We start from the raw sequence: 19,077 nt of genomic DNA on the forward strand, positions 1-19,077 counted from the left end.
AAAAGCCATTGCAGGTTTTAACAAAACCGTGGGCCAAGAAACCCACGTGAACCAATCTCCTTTTTCCCTCTCTCTCTCGTTTTGATTTCAAACCTATTATTATTATTTCTTTCTTTTTTTTTATTTTTTATTTTTCTTTCACTTTATTTTTAATCTCTTTTTTTTCCATTATTATTTCTGCTCCGTATTCTGTCATTCCTGCCATACGATTTGCACACAAAAAAAAAAAAAAACCATTGCAGGTTTTAACAAAACTGTGGGCCAAGAAACCCACGTGAACCAATCTCCTTTTTCCCTCTCTCTCTCGTTTTGATTTCAAACCTATTATTATTATTTCTTTCTTTTTTTTTATTTTTTATTTTTCTTTCACTTTATTTTTAATCTTTTTTTTTTCCATTATTATTTCTGCTCCGTATTCTGTCATTCCTGCCATACGATTTGCACACAACAAAAAAAAAAAAAAAACCAAATCTCGTTTTATTCATGACAGGGATCAACCCCGATCACATTTCTACACCAACACACACACACACACACACACACAAAAAAAAAAAAAACAAACAAACAAACAATCAAACAACCACACATTTTTCGTTTCCCTTCCTCTACTTTTCCGCCGGTCTCTTCTTCTTGCCTCCATCCTGGACGGCCCTTGACGGTGTTGCCTCCGTGTTTCCCACGCCGCCGAGCCCGTTCACTCCTCCTTGCTCCTCCATCGCAGCATATGGCGGACCTCCAAATCGGAACATCACGGTAGCCTTCCGCTTCAGCTCCTTGTTTTCCGCCTTTAGTACACATATTTCTGCTCGCGCATCCTTATACATGCGCTGGAGCAGAGCCAGTTGGGCGTTTAACTGCTGCACCTCATTTGTCCTACTCTGAAGCCGGTGCGACAAGTTTGTGACTGCAGTCATCGTCTCCACACATGACTTCAATGCATACTGATTCGCCTTAATATATGATTGCGCTGCCATTCTTTGCTCCACAGACCGCATAGGAAAGGTCAACGGAGCAAACTCAGGGGCGCTTGGTTGAGGTTCACGGGCAACCGCACCAGTTATCTCTCTTGTGGACTCGTTGAGGTCTGGAAAGAGAGTGAGCAGACCACGGGAAGAAGAGGCCATTTTCTGGGCAACAGAGTGTTACAGAGTATCTCTCTCAGAAAACGAAGAGTGTTACAGAGTATCTCTCTCAGCAAACGAAGAGTTTTTCAGAGGTTTTTTAGCAGGTTTTTGTCTCAGCCTCTGCCTCAGCCTCCGTCTTGGTTAAATAGCCAAGGCAGACACGCGCATCGTGCGCCGCTCGGCGCTAGCCGACAACATGGGCGCGCAAGCCAAGGTAGTCACGCGCATCGCCATAATGTCCGGCACACCTTTTTATGGATTGGGCACGCCTTTTGATGGCACGCCTTTTGAAAGATTGGGCACACCTTTTGAGGGTGCGACTTTTCCAACGGTCCAGCATAACCCCATAAACTGTCCCGACATTGATTCCGGTTAGCTTTTTCAACGGTCCGACATGACCCCATAAACTGTTCCAACATTGATTCCGGTTAGTTCCTACACCGGTCTGACACCACCATACCGTGTCTTCACCAACGGTCTGACACGACCATACAGTGTCTCCTTTCCTCTTTTGTTTTATGTATTTTCTTATTTTGTTACTCTTTCCAAACTCAAGTTGATTTGTGTCTCTCCTCATTTAGTTTGCGGGGGGCTGTTAAAACCTACCACTACCACCTACTACCACCTACTCTACCACTACCACCTACTACCACCTACTCCACCTACTCCACCTACTCCACCTACTACACACCTATACCACTACCACCTACTACCACCTACTCCACCTACTACACACCTACCTACTCTACTCTTCTATATATAGGCATCATTGTAAACATATTCCACATCCATCAATAATACAATCAATATCTATACAATTCTCTATTTCTCTTTATACATTGAATTTTAACACTGCTTTTGAATATTTTATAATTCATTTATACCTATGTAGAAGTGATGTTCCTTGAAAATTCTATCATTGCCAATTGTTTAAAAAGTAGCCTTGGTACATCCCAAAGGTTGGAGAAGGGATATCAGTTGTGCCTTTGAGCACAACAAGAGATACTATGCCTACGCAAATAATTTGATTTATTTTAGAATGGTGAAAAAACCTTTAAAGATATATTTAGAAGTACCATTTCCTAAAGCTAAATACTTTAGCAGAGAGGATGCAGGTAGTGACAAAGGCACCCTAAATACCGATTAAGCCCATTATATTAGTAATGTTAGGAATACTAATAGATAGGGCTGGTGTAGGGTTATCTAAGTCGCCCAATTCGAACCAATCTACATACAAATAGGCGGTTTCGCAGATACAATGCGGACGAATGTGGTTTGGAATATGACATGATTGTGAGTTGCGTGCGGATTGCCGGTTTAACCCATACCCTCAAGAACCTGCCCGCATTTAGATTTTTTTTTTATTTTTATAATAGAACCTAGACCGTTATTATTTTATTGTTGCATTTTGGATGAATGTAAAAGTTAATGAAGAGTTACTTTTAGGTAAGCTTAAGATTTTGAATGATTTAGATTTTTATTTTCATTTTTATAATAGAACCTGGACCGTTATTATTTTATTATTGCATTTTGGATGTATGTAAAAGTTAATGAAGAATTACTTTTAGGTAAGCTTAAGATTTTGAATGATTTTACTTTAATTGTATTGTTGGATAGTAGATAGTGAATGAGATTGATGATCTAGTTTAGAATTTTGAAAGATGTGCTTGTGTTAGTTTATGATTTGATTTAAAAGTTTAGGATTTTGAATGATTCGTTTGTGTTAGGAATTGATTTTGTTGTGTTTTTAATTTTATAAGTTTTAATTCATTAATTATTAATGCTAGAGCAATTTAGAAAATTGGGGGGAAAATGGCCAAAAATAAATATTTACAAAATGGGGAAAAAAATGCTACAAAACAAATTTTTAAAGAAAAAAGTCCAATTCGCAAACTACCCGCACATCTGCGAACCCTATCTACACAAATCGCAACCCGCATTGTGGGCGGTTGGGGGTTGAATTTTTTCCAAACCGTATATATGTGGGCGAGTTTAAACCGATCCACAAACCGTCCAAAATCGAACTGCGACCACCCGGACTAATAGATATACCATATAAAACACATATTTATGAGTTTAATCTCTTGACTTGAAACTAACATAATATAATATCTAATTAGTATATTTATTGAAACATTTGATAGTGTCTACGGAGGCTCTTCCAAATTTCATTACCCACAAAACCATATATGGATTGTAAAAAAAAAAAAAAGTTTAATGGAAACATTTCTAAAATAATTTTATATAAATATTTTATTTGGATTGCATCGTCCATTTAAAAATTATTTGGACTGCACACAAGATATGGTTCCGAACGAATGATAGTTGAGATAGTTGAGAACACTCTCACTACTTGATATCTATGCAATTTTCTTTCTCATAGACAATTCAACGAATACCCATCAATCACACTACCGAAACATGTAATTACATGCTTGAGCTCTTGTTGGTTCATAGGAGGGTTGGTGATATGGTTGTTGTGTTTGATTTGATGAAAAAGCAAATTATCTATAGGAATTTGAATACTTATTTGGTCATATTTAAGGCTCTTCATGTAAAAGGAGGGATTCGGCAAGCCCCATTTACACTTGAGCAGATGTTTATAGAAGAGTCGTTTCAGAAGGGATTAAGCCTAGTCTGAAGACCTACTCCGCACTTATGGTAGCATCTAGGAAGAGAAGGGATATTGAAATTGTCATGGGCTTACTTGAAGGGATATTGAAATTGTTCCTAATATTGTTGCTTGTAATGCATCTTTGTATAGTCCAGTGGAAATGGGTAGGCTTGGGGAGGCAAAAGGTATATTCTATGGACTTAGAAAGAGTGGACTAGCTCCAGATTCCAATTATTCTCTGAGATGATAGAAAGGGGATGTGATCCTGACGTGGTTAATATCAATTCTTTGATTGACACTCTTTACAAGGCTGATCGGGTAGATGAGGCATGGGCAATGTTTTGCAGAATGAGAAAGATGAGAAAGATGCTCTATCCTGATAATATAACTTTGTGTACCCTTCTACTAGGTGTTGCGAAGGACGGGCGGATTGAGGATGCATTTAAGATCGCAAAGAGCTTTGTTCAACAGGTTAGGAATCAGAGAGACAACTCTTTTTGGAGAGATTTAATTGAAGGAATTCTGTGTGATGTTGAAATTATTCAGTCCATTTCATTAGTTGAAAGATTAATAGTTGATGGGCTTTGCAGGAATGACTCAGTATTGATTCCTCTAATTAAGGTTATGTGCAAGCATAAGAAAGCCCTCGACGCTCACAAACTTTTTGTGAAGTTTACCAGCAGTTTTGGAATTCAACCTACACTAGAAGCATATTATGTTCTGATTGTGGGGTTTCTTGATGTTCATCTCACTGAAATGGCTTGGGGTCTTTTTAAGGAGATGAAAACTGTTGGTTTTGCTCCTGATGTTTTCACGTACAACTTGTTGCTTGATGATCTTGGGAAGTCTGGGAGGGTCGATGAAATTTTTGCTCAGCAAGGGATGTAAGCCTAACACCATAACTCACAATATAGTTATTGATGGTCTTGTTAAGTCTAATAGAATAGAGAAAGCTGTAGATTTGTACTATGATCTTATCAGTGGAGATTTCAATCCCACTCCTTGTACATATGGTCCTCTCATAGATGGTCTCTTAAAGCTAGGAAATTTGGATGAAGCGAGGAGTTTCTTTGATGAGATGGTGAATTACGGATGTAAACCAAACTGCACTATTTACAATATTCTTATAAATGGATTTGGCAAAGGAGGGGATGTGGAAACTACTTGTGAGTTGTTTAATAGAATGGTTAAAGAGGGAATAAGACTAGATCTGAAGTCATACACCATTCTCGTAGATTGCCTATGCTTGGTGGGGAAAGTGGATGATATTGTGCACTACTTTGAGGAATTAAAGTCGACTGGCATTGATCCTGATTTAATTTCTTACAACCTTATGATTAATGGTCTTGGGAGATCAAGAAGAATAGAAGAAGCTCTCTCTCTTTTCAATAAGATGCAGAGTAGAGGGATTATTTCTAACCTTTATACCTACAATTCCTTAATTCTCAATCTTGGGATTGCTGGAATGATCGAGGAAGCTGGGAAAATGTATGAAGAACACCTACTTAAGGGCCTTGAACCTAATGTTTTCACATACAATGCTCTCATTCGAGGATATGCAGTCTATGAGAAGATGATGGCTGGGGGCTGCAGCCCCAACACTGGGACATTTGCACAGCTTCCTAATTAATTTTGAATTTTTTGGGGTTACTCCTCAGCTTTTCATTGTCCTAATTTCTGATACCAGTACTCGAGGCACGCAAGTTATCAATCCTTTGGATTTCTTTCTGGCATATCCCCAATATTCATCACTGGCTTTTCTACTACCTTTTTGAATTTTAGATTTTTGACATTGGTTGTGTATTAATTTTTAGTTGGTAACCTTTCACTTAATTTTGCTTACACTTGTTTGTTTTTTTTTTTTCCAGGAATGTTTGGCTTGATAGTACTTGATCATTTTAGTTGTGATAGTGTGGGCCTAGTCATGCTTGCAATGTTGGTGGTGAGATTGCTACTGCCATGCTTCAAAAGGTTCCAAGGTCTGTGGTCCGAAATATTTGAGGTGCTTTTTAAGTTCTCCTAACTGTTGTCCACAAGGATTGTGAATAGTCACATATTGTATATACATGTCCTTCGGGTTCTGGAGTGTAACATAAAAATAGTATTAGTGTAAATGATATCTTGTCCCTTGTTCAACCCATATGGATAGATTTCAGTCAATGTGCAGTAAAATTTCAGTATGGAAGAATTTGCATATTGAATTTGAACCTTGTTTTCTACTGTTTGATGTCTATATCACTCCATTATGTTCTTGAATATCCCATTATTTGTGGTCATGTACCATTGGTTTTGATCATATATACGAATTTGTATAAAAAAAAAAAAAAAAAAAGAAAATTGCAGACTTCAAAGCAAAAGAGAGATATCCTTTTGGCAGAAGCCGGGTATGAATACTCATAATCTTAGTTCAAATAGGCTTGAATTTTTGTCAAAATTGGCATTGTGGGATTGATAACTAGGGTTTTTGCTCATTTTCAAATGAATTGCAGTTTTTATAGGCCAAGGTGTAGATATCTATTGAAAATGCAATCTCCAAAACTTGAAGAAGATCTTGTTCAACCACAGAATTCGGGTATGACAAGAAAAATTCATGAAAAGAGACGGAACTGTAGTGCTAATGTAGCTCCATGGGGAAGCCCATATTCAATTTTGGTTTCAAATCCAGATACGGTAAGTATTTTAAATGAGAAAGAGAACCTAGGCTTTGTCAATATATGTTGTTTTGCCTTAATGAGATTGTTATTTGTATTGATTACTCGTTACGTTACACAGAGCTGAAGATGAGGAAGGAGAAGAAAAGGTACAAATTGGTCGAGAACAATTGAGAGTAGAGAAGAAGTCAAGTAGCTAGATTGGATGCCTTTGAAGGTTGAAATTTTATACATTTTATTTGTGAAGAAAATACTCTTTTGTTTTCTTGTGAAGGGCGTTGGCATTACAATAGTTAATATTTGATCTTTTTATATATACTTTCTTTTGTATGGAGAGAAATGAGTACTTGCTCACTCAAATAAAAGGGATAAAGCAGTATTATCAAGGCAATTGAGAGAACGATGTAAAAGCTAGAGTTCACTCTTGGAGGCAAGTTGAAAATAGTCATATTCATTGGCAAATTTGCTTAGCACCCCTGATCTCACAAGATTAAAAATAAAATAAAATAAAGTCTAAAAATCCAGCTTCAGTCTAACATGTGTGAGGTCAATTAACATAACTAAAAAAAAAAAACTAATTTGAAAAAAAAAAAAAACTTGCAATAGTATGGGGTTTCTTTTTTGTATAATAAGAGAACAGGTGTTTCCTGTTGAACCAGAGATTCTACGGATGAGTCCGTAGCTACATATTGCAACTTTGCAAGGCTCTCTTTGTATTGGAATGAAAAGGACTCATATGTATATAGTATGACTGAATCTCTTCTCAGTTAATTCCCTCCAGGAAAGGTTTTTAAGTAATGTTTGGTTTGTTGAAATGATTTTAGGCAAGAATAGAATGACTATTTATTGATCTCTTAATCAAGAGGGGAGGGGCGGTTTTATTTCCTCCAAATTTTTTTTTTGCAAAATTTTATTTTTATATGCATGTATTTACAAAAAAAAAAAAATGGAATCATTTGAAATGGTCCCCCAAACTCAATTCCATATTTTCAAAAATTTAGATCTCATTTATATAAGGGTGAGCCTTAAAAATGTCTCATTTAATGACCCTCAAAAAAATTAATATAAAAATATAGTCTATTTGATTGATATGAAATCATATATAAAAAAAAGAAAAAAAGAAAAAAAAAGAAAGAATATTTTGCTTAATTTCTGCTAAACAAAGTAAATTGGTTTCTTGTCTAGGTTCTTATTGTTTTTTTTTAATTAAACCACTTTTAAAGTTTTATGGGTCAGCTCATTGAATAATATTCAAATAATTGTATAGAGCTTATTAGGTTTAACTTTTTATTATAACTTCTTAATATTCAAAAGCTAAAACATTTATTTCCCAACTTTTCAATACTTTTTTTTCTTTTTCTTTTTCTTTTTATAAAAAAAGGGCAAATTACTACCCAGTGGTGGCTTCGTAAAATTGTTACAAATTCATGAAAAAACTAATGATTTTAATCATGATTAATATTTTATTAATTTTATCATTAATTTATAATTAATTTTGAAATACCCACTTACTTGTTATGCCCTCCCCCTCAAAAAAAAAAAAAAAAAAAAAAAAAATAGGCAGCTCTTTTTTTTGGTCTAAAAACATGTAAGCGAAAGTTATACCAAATATTTCGGTATATATTCACAATATTTAAAAAAAATTACACAATCTCAATAAATTGCACCAAACATGACTATAAATTTCTAAAAAGTGGGTAAAGGTGTGTAAAATTAGACTAATACCCTATAATTTTTTACTAGCTAGTTGTATTATATTGATTTATGTCTTAACAATTATTTAATTATTTTAAAGTCGGCCCAAGTTTTGACGGGAGGGTGTTAGAGTTTGAACCCCTCATTCAATACCATGTGTTCAATTACAATTATAATTCTACTTCCCCTCATCTTTTCACTAGTTCCACCCCCACATAGACTACACAAATTCAGTGTACACTAAAACACCAATTTGGTAACCTAAAAACAGAGCATTATTAAAATCTCCAAAATCCGATTTTGGAAGCTTCAGTTCAAGGCAGTTCGGAGACTTCAGTCCCAAGTATACTAAAACACCAATTTGGCAACCAAAAAACAGAGCATTATTAAAATGAGTCCGGATCCTCGGCTGCCCTCTCCTGCGGCCCTTTCTGTAGCGCTAGCCAAAACGACGTCCTTTTGATTAGGTTTTTTTTTTTTTTTTTTTCAAAATTTGAGTTCCCCCTTCCTTTTGTCAAAATTGAAATGGGCTGGATTTTCTATTAGATTTGTTGTTGTTTTGTATATATATATATGATTATTGGGTTATATTTGTTGATGATAATCTGATTTATTGTTTGATTTCTTGCCATGGTTTGATTCTTGGTTTTTAGATTTGTTTGATGATAAACTGATTTATGTTAAATGGGTTTGTGTTGATGATAAATTTGTATATATATATATGATTATTGGGTTAAATTTGTTGATGATAAACTAATTTACTGATTTATTGTTTAATTTCTTACCATGGTTTGATTCTTGGGTTAGATTTTGTTTGATGATAAACTGATTTATAGTTTTTGCATTTGATTTGTTTGTCAGTTATGTTGAACTGGCTATTATAGAAATGAATCAGCTGCTCGATTAAATAAGATACAATAAGTTGAAGTTTTCATATGATTTGATTATATGATTATTGATACTTAATACAAAAATAACCTATTATCAGACACAGAGAAATTGGTCTGCCTATCATCTTAGCATGAACTCTTCCAAATTATAAACAGTCCTATACAAATACTTCATTTTCTATTAAACAGTCCTGGCTCTCATTGTGAATATAATATAGAAAATAAATCTCTAATTTTATTCTATTATAAAGAATTAGAATTACAGATGGTGCAGGCCTCACTCCCAAATCGTCTCATTTCTTGCATCAGGATCACAAATCGTCACTCAACTCAACTTAATTAAATATAAGGTAAATTATACTTCCAATCCATGCATTCTACCTCCAATCAATCTCATGTTGATTCTGTGATTCAATTTCAACAATCAAAACATTGCAAGTTGAAGCATTTTGTTAACCTTCTGTTTGGATAACTTCTCTTCATGATGTATTGGACACATACATAACAAACAACTCACCAAATGCTTACAAACAAGTATAGAACACTTAGCTAATACACCAAGTAGCTCTCTTCATTCTATAAAGCGTTGAATCAATGTCAACTAAAACAAATTATAAAGCAATAATGTTACAACAACAAATGAAGTATTTATCTTGTTGAATCATCAAAACAGAATTAGACAAGCCAGCAGCACCGTCAAGCAATTCTACAAAATGCTTTTGCCTTGAGACAGTAGCAAGTATGATCGCATTGTTGGTGGAACAGAAGTTGCTGCTCAATTATCTTTCCCCTTGCCACTCCCTTCGGAAACTTTAGAGGCGTCATAAGCAGAAAGGAAGAAAGTGCCCTAATTCTTCTGCAGAAACCTGCATAATCGCAAAGAGCTTTGTTAAGCATTATAAAATATTTAAATGAAACTACCCACTTCCATATGTATATTATGAATATAAGTTTTCCTTTAGATGCATTACTGTCAAACTCACCAATTTGTAGACTCAAGAAAATAGAAATGACCTTTTTTTTTCTTTTTTTGAGATGACAAACACAAACAATTTTGTTAAATGGTTCATTCTGTAAACATAAGAAAATCAAGTCCCTATTTTCTGGTTGGGTGAGGAAAATGGGTATATATTAGACTTTCTAATAAAAAATCATACTTTTTTTTTTTTTTTTGGTTTCATTACCCATAAAAAATAAATGTTCAAGTAATTCCATTTCCTATTTATTTTCTTCTCCTTAACAAATCCAAGATCCAAACATAGCTTAAATGAATAGTTTTACTAATCATCTTCCTATGAACATAGAATGAGACTGAAAATTATACTTTATCTATCCAACTTCAATTCCATAGCTTTCTTTTCAGATCAAGTTCACTTTAAAACCTATGAATTGCATTGTAAACAACAAATTTGTATACAATGCTCTCATACTGAAGTTTCTTCTGGATGCAGGAAAGTCACTTTGCCTAATATATAATGTTTAATGCATTCTTTTAGATTAAAGAAACACGATAATTCATGGCAACAAAAAACAGCATCATCAACAATAGAAAAAAACAGAGCAACAAAATTATTATTATTATTATTATTATTATTATTATTATTATTAATTTCCAGAACTCAGAACATTAAATTTTCTTAAGAGCATTCAGTATAATGTGAAGGAATAGAGTATATACTTGAGAAAGTCAAGTAATTTCTACTGCAAGCGGAACAACGTCTCCTCTTCAATGTTTACATATGCCATCAACTCAGGCAACTTAACAGCAAACAAAAACGGGTTTTCTGACATCAAAACAAAACCAAGCAATTCAACTCCAGTCGCCTCACCGCCGCCTCTCCTCGCCGTAACTCCGATGCCTCTCCATCGCCTCTCTCTCTCTCCTCTCTGTTCGTCTGTCTCAGTGGCTAGGGTTCAAAAACCAAAAGGGGAACGCAGAATAAGGAAGGGCAAAAAAAAAATAAAAAATACAAAATAAAAAACGACGTCGTTTTGGAGGGATGGCTGATTTTGGAAGCTTCAGTTCAAAATCTGATTTTGGCAGCTATTAGAATCTCCAAGATCTGATTTTGGAAGCTTCAGTTCAAGCCAGTTTAGGAAATCTAGATCGGCCCAGTTTAGGAAATCTCTCTCTCTATATATATATACACCCATAACCATAGCTACTCCAACCCACAAATTACAAATTTGAGCTGTCATGAGTTTCTCTAAATTTATTGAGATGTTGATGGTGGAGGATGGTAATTGGTCTGATTGGGCCAAATACCATCAGAAAGTAGAGCGTTCAAGAAAATGTCTTCTCGAACTCGACAACGACACGAAATTGAAGGTCTTAGGGAAGTTCATCAGGAACAGTAATGTTGATTTATATGGGCTCATTATGTCTGAGTTACACAACTCAACCCATAAGCCACTTTCTGATGACGACGACGATGATGATCGTACTCACTCTGTCTCTGTCTCTGTCGACAGAGAGGGCTCGAAGAAGAATGGTGTTGTTTCTTCATGTTCTGTTGTTATTGATGTTGATGATGATGATGGAGAAAGATCACCATTTGGAAAATCTGTTATAATCCCAAAGGGGAAAAGATCAATGAGAGAGAACATCAAGTGCTGCAAGAATATAAGTTCTGTAATAGTCCCAGTTGATCAGATATCTGAGGTTGAGGCAACAATGACAAAGAAGCCTACCAAAATTCGATGGAAATTGAAGCCGCCTGACCAGTCCTTTGTATCGAAGCCTGCAAGATTCTCAGTTGATAGAGATTATGGTGATGAAATCAAGAAGATGGTTCAGAAATCTGAGAAAGTTTGTTCAAAACAGCCACGCCATGATGGAGATTACAGTGATGACGTAGAAAAGGGCACGGCAAAGAAGAGGAGGATGATTGAAAAGGTGACTGTAGTTCCACCAGAATTGCCGGCTAAATTCAAGAATTACATCGAAAGATTGAATGGTACTGAATTGAATTTTGTGATTGAAAAGCCATTATACCGTACAGACCTTAGCCATACACATGGGCGTCTATCTTTGCCGTTATGTCAAATCGATAATGGATTCCTCACGCAAGAAGAGAAGGACTTGCTCAACACAAGAACTGGAAATCATAAGACACCTATTGAAGCCAAATTAATTGAACCGTCGGACCACGATTCTGATATATGTCTTAAGAAGTGGGACATGCCTAAAAAATCAAACAAAGTAAGTACAACTTACAATCTTACAACAAGTTGGAATCGTGTTGTGAAGAATAATAGGTTGCGCGAAGGAATGATTGTACAACTTTGGTCGTTTCGGGTGGGTTCAAAATTGTGGTTCGCTCTTGTTAAAGTGAAGAGGAATTAGGCCAAAACACATCATAGGTGTAGTTGCTCAAGTGAATATAGAAGTTATTAATCAATTGAGATTATTTGTTATTTTTTGTAATTTTCATACATAAAAAATATTTTAATATAGTTATTCAACTAGGCATAATCTTCTTATTTTATATGTAATTATTGAATGTTGTTATATAGGTAATTTGTCAACATGTTAACTGACGAAAGTTTTGATTCTGATCTGATGCTGTTATTAATCAATTGAAATTATTTGTTATTCTTTTAAATGTACAAGTCAATTACTTCAATTAATGTCCAAAGCCATCAACTTAATCTTCTTGTTGTTTGATAATTGAAAATTATAAACACGATTAACAGCATGCATGATCCCTAAAACTGCAATGCATAAGGAGGACCATCGTTCGAATTCTTCAATTTTTCCTTAGCTTTCCCATTAGAAGCATGTAGCAGCACAGAAATCCCAAATCGAATCAAAAGCGTGATAATTTCCTCAAGAAATCCCAAATTGAGACAAACAAATGCATTATAATTTAGTACTATTGGCTGTCAATTTGTGCTAGCTTGATATCTTTTTATTAAAACTAAGTCAGCAACCATTTACTTAAAAAGAACAGAGACCATATTAGTATAACTAGCTTGTGATCTTCCAATTTTCTAGTTAACTAACTTGTCAGCTCCTAATTACTTTCTGTCATATTTGGTTCCTCTGAGCTAGCAAAGGTCTTAGGGTTGTTTCAGATTGTAGACTCTGAAAGGGAAAAAAGAAAGGGAAGGTTTCATAAATCACCCCTCTAAACAACATATAGTATCTATAAACGCTTAGCTAATAATTAAATTGACCTGTTGGACATTGTTGAAACCAAGGTCGGACCTTATAACTTAACAAAAAATTGTTCTAGTTGTCACTATGAAATTTTGGTATGAGTAATGGTGCTAATGCCTTTGCTCGTTTTTTCAAAAAATACATCTTATTTTCATAGGAAAGTACAGATTCACAGGACAAGGAATAAAAATTTTATCAATTAACAGCTTTGATGAAACTGGGCATGAGGGCTGCAATGAGATCAAATCTGTCATTCTTAGTTCTAGTTTGGAGAACCTCACCACAATTATCACCAAATCCAGAATTGCCAATTGTTTGGTTATCAAGCCAATTTTGGGCGTACATATATATACACTCACCCATAGCTCTTCATAGAAGAACCAACACAGTAGCAAAAATCTGGAAAGTTGGAATAAAGAATGAAAGTGGAATTCTATGGGATGCTCTCTCTCTCTCTAGCTTGCTTGCTTTGATCTTTCACCCATCCACCATTTCTCTCCATTTCTTCTTGAATCTAGTTTGATTGTCAACAAATCTCTAGCCTCTTCTTTTCCAGTTCCAAATGAAATCATTTTTTCCAGTGAAGTTCATCTTTTTCGGTGACTTTCCCGACAAAATCACCATGTCTGGTAAGCTTCCATGAACCCATCTCATATAGCTTATTAGGTAAAAATAAATTAAATAAGCCATAAAAAAATTGATTATCTAAAATTTGAGGGTGCTTTTTAACTTCTACTTTTTGATTAATTTTCAACTTACAATAAACTTTATGAAATAAAGTGAAGAGGAATTAGGCCAAAACACATCATAGGTGTAGTTGCTCAAGTGAATATGGAAGTTATTAATCAATTGAGATTATTTGTTATTTTTTATAATTTTTATACATAAAATATATTTTAATATAGTTATTCAACTGACCATATTCTTCTTAGTATATGTAGTTATTGGTTTCATATGGCCACTTGGGACGGGCACAGGCAACTGATTTGAATTGTTGGTATTATTGTTCACTTTTGTATTGCTTTCCCCTAATGCCCTCTCCTTTTGGCATTATTGTTCAACATAAATCCAACTACATAAGCATCAAACACAGATGAGGATGCACACACTGATTTTTCTAATTTGCTCAATCTAATAAGCAAAAATGTAAAAATAAAATAAAATGATTTCAATATAAAAGTATTAGGTGCAACCACAATACTTGAAACTCATTTAAGATTCTAGAAATCAAGAAGCGACAGATATTTTTCATTCCAAAAAATTAAAAGAAAAAAGAAAAATAATACAACGGATTTCCTTACTAGATAATAGAGAGAGTTTAATGCAAAAGGAGAAACGGAGTTTCTTCTCACATAATTGTGAAATGTACAATCAACCAAATCCAAGCATATGTTTTTTAGTTGAATAAAAAATCAACTTGACTTAAAAATTGAGAATTGTATTTGATTGAATCAAAAATGGAGAAGAACTTCAAAATTCTCCTATACGATGAATTTTCATATTTTGGTCAAATATTCAGACAGAAGGTCTCAAAAACAGTTAAGGTAAAAGAAGATAAATCTTTTAAAAAAAAAATTAGAAAACAAATTTATTTAGAGTAAATATAAGTACATCATAGAAACAGGGAAGACTCTGTTGCTATCACCACAAAACAAATAAAACCCCAGCTAGCAGAGTGATTATAAGGTTGTTGGTAAAAAAAACAACTCCCAAACCCCTGAAACATAAAACAAATACATATAAAAATAAAAGCTTTCAAACAAACTCAGCAAGCTCAACCAAATTCTTTTTAACACCTCTATACCTTTCAACCTGACTCCATGTTCCACCTTCTCAAATTCAACATGAGCTCAACGAGCTGAAAAATACAAGAAGATGTCAGACTATTGCCCCCTTTTCAACTTTCAAATCTTCACCTTCCTTACTGCATCAATGCTCCTCACAAATCATTAACCGAGTACTAAGAGATTAGAACATACTCTGTTACCTAAAAAGCCTCCCCTACTTTAACAAGGGTGGCTTTTAAAAGAACCCAATTGATGTAAGCAAGCATAAATAAATTTGAGGGAGATAAAGATATCACAATTGATTACATAATACAACATTACTACAAGAATTTTTTTTTTTATGAAGAAAAAAAAATTAGAATGGGAAAGAAATATTTGAAAAGGGCATTTCGGGGACTAATTAGGAAAGTATTTTTATGTGTAGCTCGAAAATTAGATCCTCTGATGGAACTATGCTACACAGCCATTGGGCCTTCCCATTTCGCGTTGCAGTTACTAAAATTTTCAAGTCTCTATATCAAAGTATAGTTATTTAGATGCCCTCTAATAATCAATCATCAAAACCTTGGCCAAAAAATTGTTACATTGTCCTAAACGGCACCAAATTGTTCAGGCGATGTTTGGATCAAAATCCCCCCTCAAATTCTTGATTCACGGCCATTGGGAGCACTTGTCCATTACTAAGATCGTAGGTGGGCTTAATTGCAATCCCATGTGTGGCCATGGCCACTTCGAGCTGACACTGAAACAGAGAACCACCAAGAGCACCGCCCCCTTCCCGCCTCACCATTGACAAAGTCCCATCACTCCGGCCCTCTTGCCAACTCAACCCTGTCACTGGCCTTTCCCCAATCCCAAACCCATGTCGTTGTCCCAACAACAGAATTCCCTGCCCATCCGGCCTCCTCAACAAAGAATCCGCGGCCAAAGGCAACCCTTGGCTGCCTTGCTGCATAAAAATCTCTCTTTCCATCACGATTTCCCTAACAACTTCCCCTTCCAACTCTCGCCACTGCAACAGCTGCTCTGCCGTGAGAATCTCCTCCCTTATCCTCCTCTTCTCCATTTCTCTGACAATCATCATCTCAGTCATATCTAATGGGTTCCCCATAATTTCACTCCTCCGATGAATGTTTGGACGATTACCCAACAGAGCAGCTAATAAAACCACAAAATCAAAACACACAAACACACACATTAAATACCCACATACATTCTTACATATATATGCATAATGTAAAAACACAAGAACAAGCAAAATACAGTGATCAATGGAAAGAAACAGAAAGAGGGTTTAAAGGGTTTTGGTATATATATATATATATACATAATTTAAAAACACAACAAGAAGCAAAATACAGAGATCAACAGAAAGAAACAGAGAGAGGGTTTAAAGGGATAATCTAAAAACAAAGAAAGAAGCAGAATAACGTGATCAATCGAAAGAAACAGAGACAAGGTTTTAAAGGTTTTTTTTTTTTTTTTTTTGTGCGGCGAACCTTGCATTTCTTGATCGATGAAGAGGGGGGTTGACTGAAGAGGCCGCCGGAATGTAAGTTGAATTTCCATCTCCATCGGTTCCAACCTTAATCTCCATTTTCTACTATATGAACAGAGAGCGTTTTGATGATGGGTTTGATTGTGTGTTCAAATAGTTATATCATCTATAAATATACATTTATAGTTATAGTTATAGAAAAGAAAAGGTAGGAGATCCTGACATGGTAAAAGCATTTGATACCGCAGTGTACTTTTTTAATGTGTTTGGGTTTCAATTTTTTATAGCTTTGGAAGTTTATTGGTTGTTTTGGGGATGATTTTGTGAATATTTAAAAGTTATTGGACTTGTTTGTAATTAAAGTAGAGACTGTGCCGTTACGGAAGGTTTTGAAATTCCGTTGGTGCGGTTGGTTTTGGTTTGGTCCGATTGTTTGGCTTGGAGTCAAAATTTTTTACTCTAGATGACTTCTTGTTCCTTGTTTGTTATAATTGTTTTTGAGAACTGTTTTAAGAATTTATTTATTTTTTCAAAAATGTCCCGTTTCAGGAAAAAGTTTTGACCAATTTTTAGAGTTCTCAAAAGCTGATTTCATTGGGTTTGTTTGGTAACGTTTACGTTTTCAGTTTCTATTTATAAAAATTTTATAAACTGATTTTTGTTTATTTTTAGAAAAACATAAACTACAAACGCGTTTGGTAATTGACAAAATGTTTAAAAAAAATTAAAAATATAAAAAATAGTGAGAAATAGCAAGTGGTGAAAAGTGGCGGCGGAAGACGATGATGGAAAGTGGTGACGGTGGGTGGTAGATAGCGAGTGGTGGTGGGTGGTGGCGGGTGGGTGACGGTGGCGGGTGGTTGATGGTAGCGAGTGGGTGGTGGTGGCGGCGGTGGTGGCGGGTGGTGGTGGAAGGTGAGTGGCAGATGGTGGGTGGTGGTGGCGGGTAGGTGGCGAGTGGTGGTGGTGGGTGGTGGGTGGTAGCGAATAGGTGGTTGTGGTAGTGGTGGCGGGTTGTGGTGGCTGGTGACGGGTGGCTGGTGGTGGCGGGTAGGTGGCGAGTGGTGATGGTGGGTGGTCGCAAGTGGGTGGTGGTGGTGGTGGTGGCGGCAGGTGGGTGGCGGATAGCGGGTGGTGGTGGGTGGTGGCGGGTAGGTGGTGGGTGGTGATGATGGGTGGATGGGTGACAGTGGCGGGTGGTGGTGGTGGTGGTGGTGGTGGCAGGTGGGTGGCGAATGGCGGGTAGGTGGTGGGTGGTAGTGGTGGTGGTGGTGGTGGTGGTAGCAGGTGGGTGGCGGATGGCGGGTAGGTGGTAGGTGGTGGTGGTGGTGGATGGATGAGTGACGTTGGTGGACGGTGGGTAGTAGCGAGTGGGTAATGGGTGATGGTAGCAAGTGGGTGATGGTGGTGGTGGTGGTGGTGGTTATGCTATGGTGGGTGGTGGGTGGTGGTGGCGGGTGGGTGGCAGGTGACTGGTGGTGGATGGTGGTGGCAGGTGGGTGGTGAGTGGTGGTGGTAGGTAGGTAACGGGGTGGTGGTGGCGGGTGGTAGATGGTAGTAGCGGGTGGTGGATGGTAGTAGCGGGTGGTGGGTGGTGGCGGGTGGTGGTGGTGGTGGCGAGTGGGTGACAGGTGGTTGGTGGGTGGCAAGTGGTTGGTGGGTGGCAGGTGGATGGTGGTGGCAGGTGGGTGGTGAGTGGTAGTGGTAGGTGGTGGTGGGGGGTGGGGGATAGGTGGTGGTGGCGGAAGACGGTGGTAGAAAATAGTGGCGGGTGGTGGTTAGTGTTGGGTGGTAAAAAAAAAAAAAAAACTCAAAACTCAAAATAAAAACACATTTTTTGAGTTTACATTTTTTGGCCAAATTTATAAACTGAGACCACTGATTTATGAATCAAAAATTTACCAAATAAGTTTTTATTTGAGTTTTTTTAATTTTTGTAAATATAAACAGAAAATTAAAAACTTAAGTGTTACCAAACGGCACCATTGTATTCTCAAATTTTCATTAATCAAAATGACAGGAAAATGACATTCAAAACCTAAAAAATTAATAAAAAATAAAAACAATACCAAACAGACTTTTCTCTCTTTTTTTGGTTGGTTAAGAAAATAAATATATATTTGTCAATTTTTTGTTAGTTTAGTTTCTTATTAAAAAAAATAATAATAATATTTTTTTTAATAATATATATATGTATAAGTAATTTCATCTTTCTTTCCTGTTTCATCAATAAATTTTGAAGAGGGATTTGGTGATAGATCCCTTAGTGTCTAATTTATCCTTAAAAAAGATAAGAATTATATAAATCCTTTCAAAACCTCTTAATATTTTAAAATTTGTTTATTTTATTATAATACCCTCATATATATGTATGTATATCATATTACAATCACTCTCTGCTATCTCAATCTCTCTTCTCTTTATCTTGCTCTTATCACTGTTGCTTTCTATCAGTGCTACTGCCAGTCTTCACCAGCACCGCTACCACTCACCATGGAACTTTTTTTCAACCGTCTTTATCACCGCCGTCACTTGTTGCATCTACAACTTCAAATCTGAGATCATTCACAGTCATCATCACCGAAAAATGACGGTTCGCGACGATTCGCAAAACCTCAGATCTGAGAGCCTTCACTTTATCTCTTTCTAGTTTTGA

General features: G+C 36.0%; 1 long non-coding RNA gene across 1 annotated transcript; it reads right to left on the reverse strand.

Moving 5' to 3' along the window:
- Positions 1-9,421: 9,421 nt before the first annotated feature.
- Positions 9,422-10,925, reverse strand: LOC145806401 (uncharacterized). Its single transcript, XR_014349466.1, has 2 exons — positions 10,653-10,925; positions 9,422-9,840 (listed from the first exon to the last, which is right to left on the reverse strand). It is a non-coding gene; the product is annotated as an uncharacterized LOC145806401 (long non-coding RNA).
- Positions 10,926-19,077: the final 8,152 nt, after the last annotated feature.

The sequence above is a fragment of the Camellia sinensis genome, chromosome 13 (genome assembly GCF_055761805.1).
Source record: "Camellia sinensis isolate YWXY chromosome 13, ASM5576180v1, whole genome shotgun sequence".
Taxonomy (NCBI): Eukaryota; Viridiplantae; Streptophyta; class Magnoliopsida; order Ericales; family Theaceae; genus Camellia; species Camellia sinensis.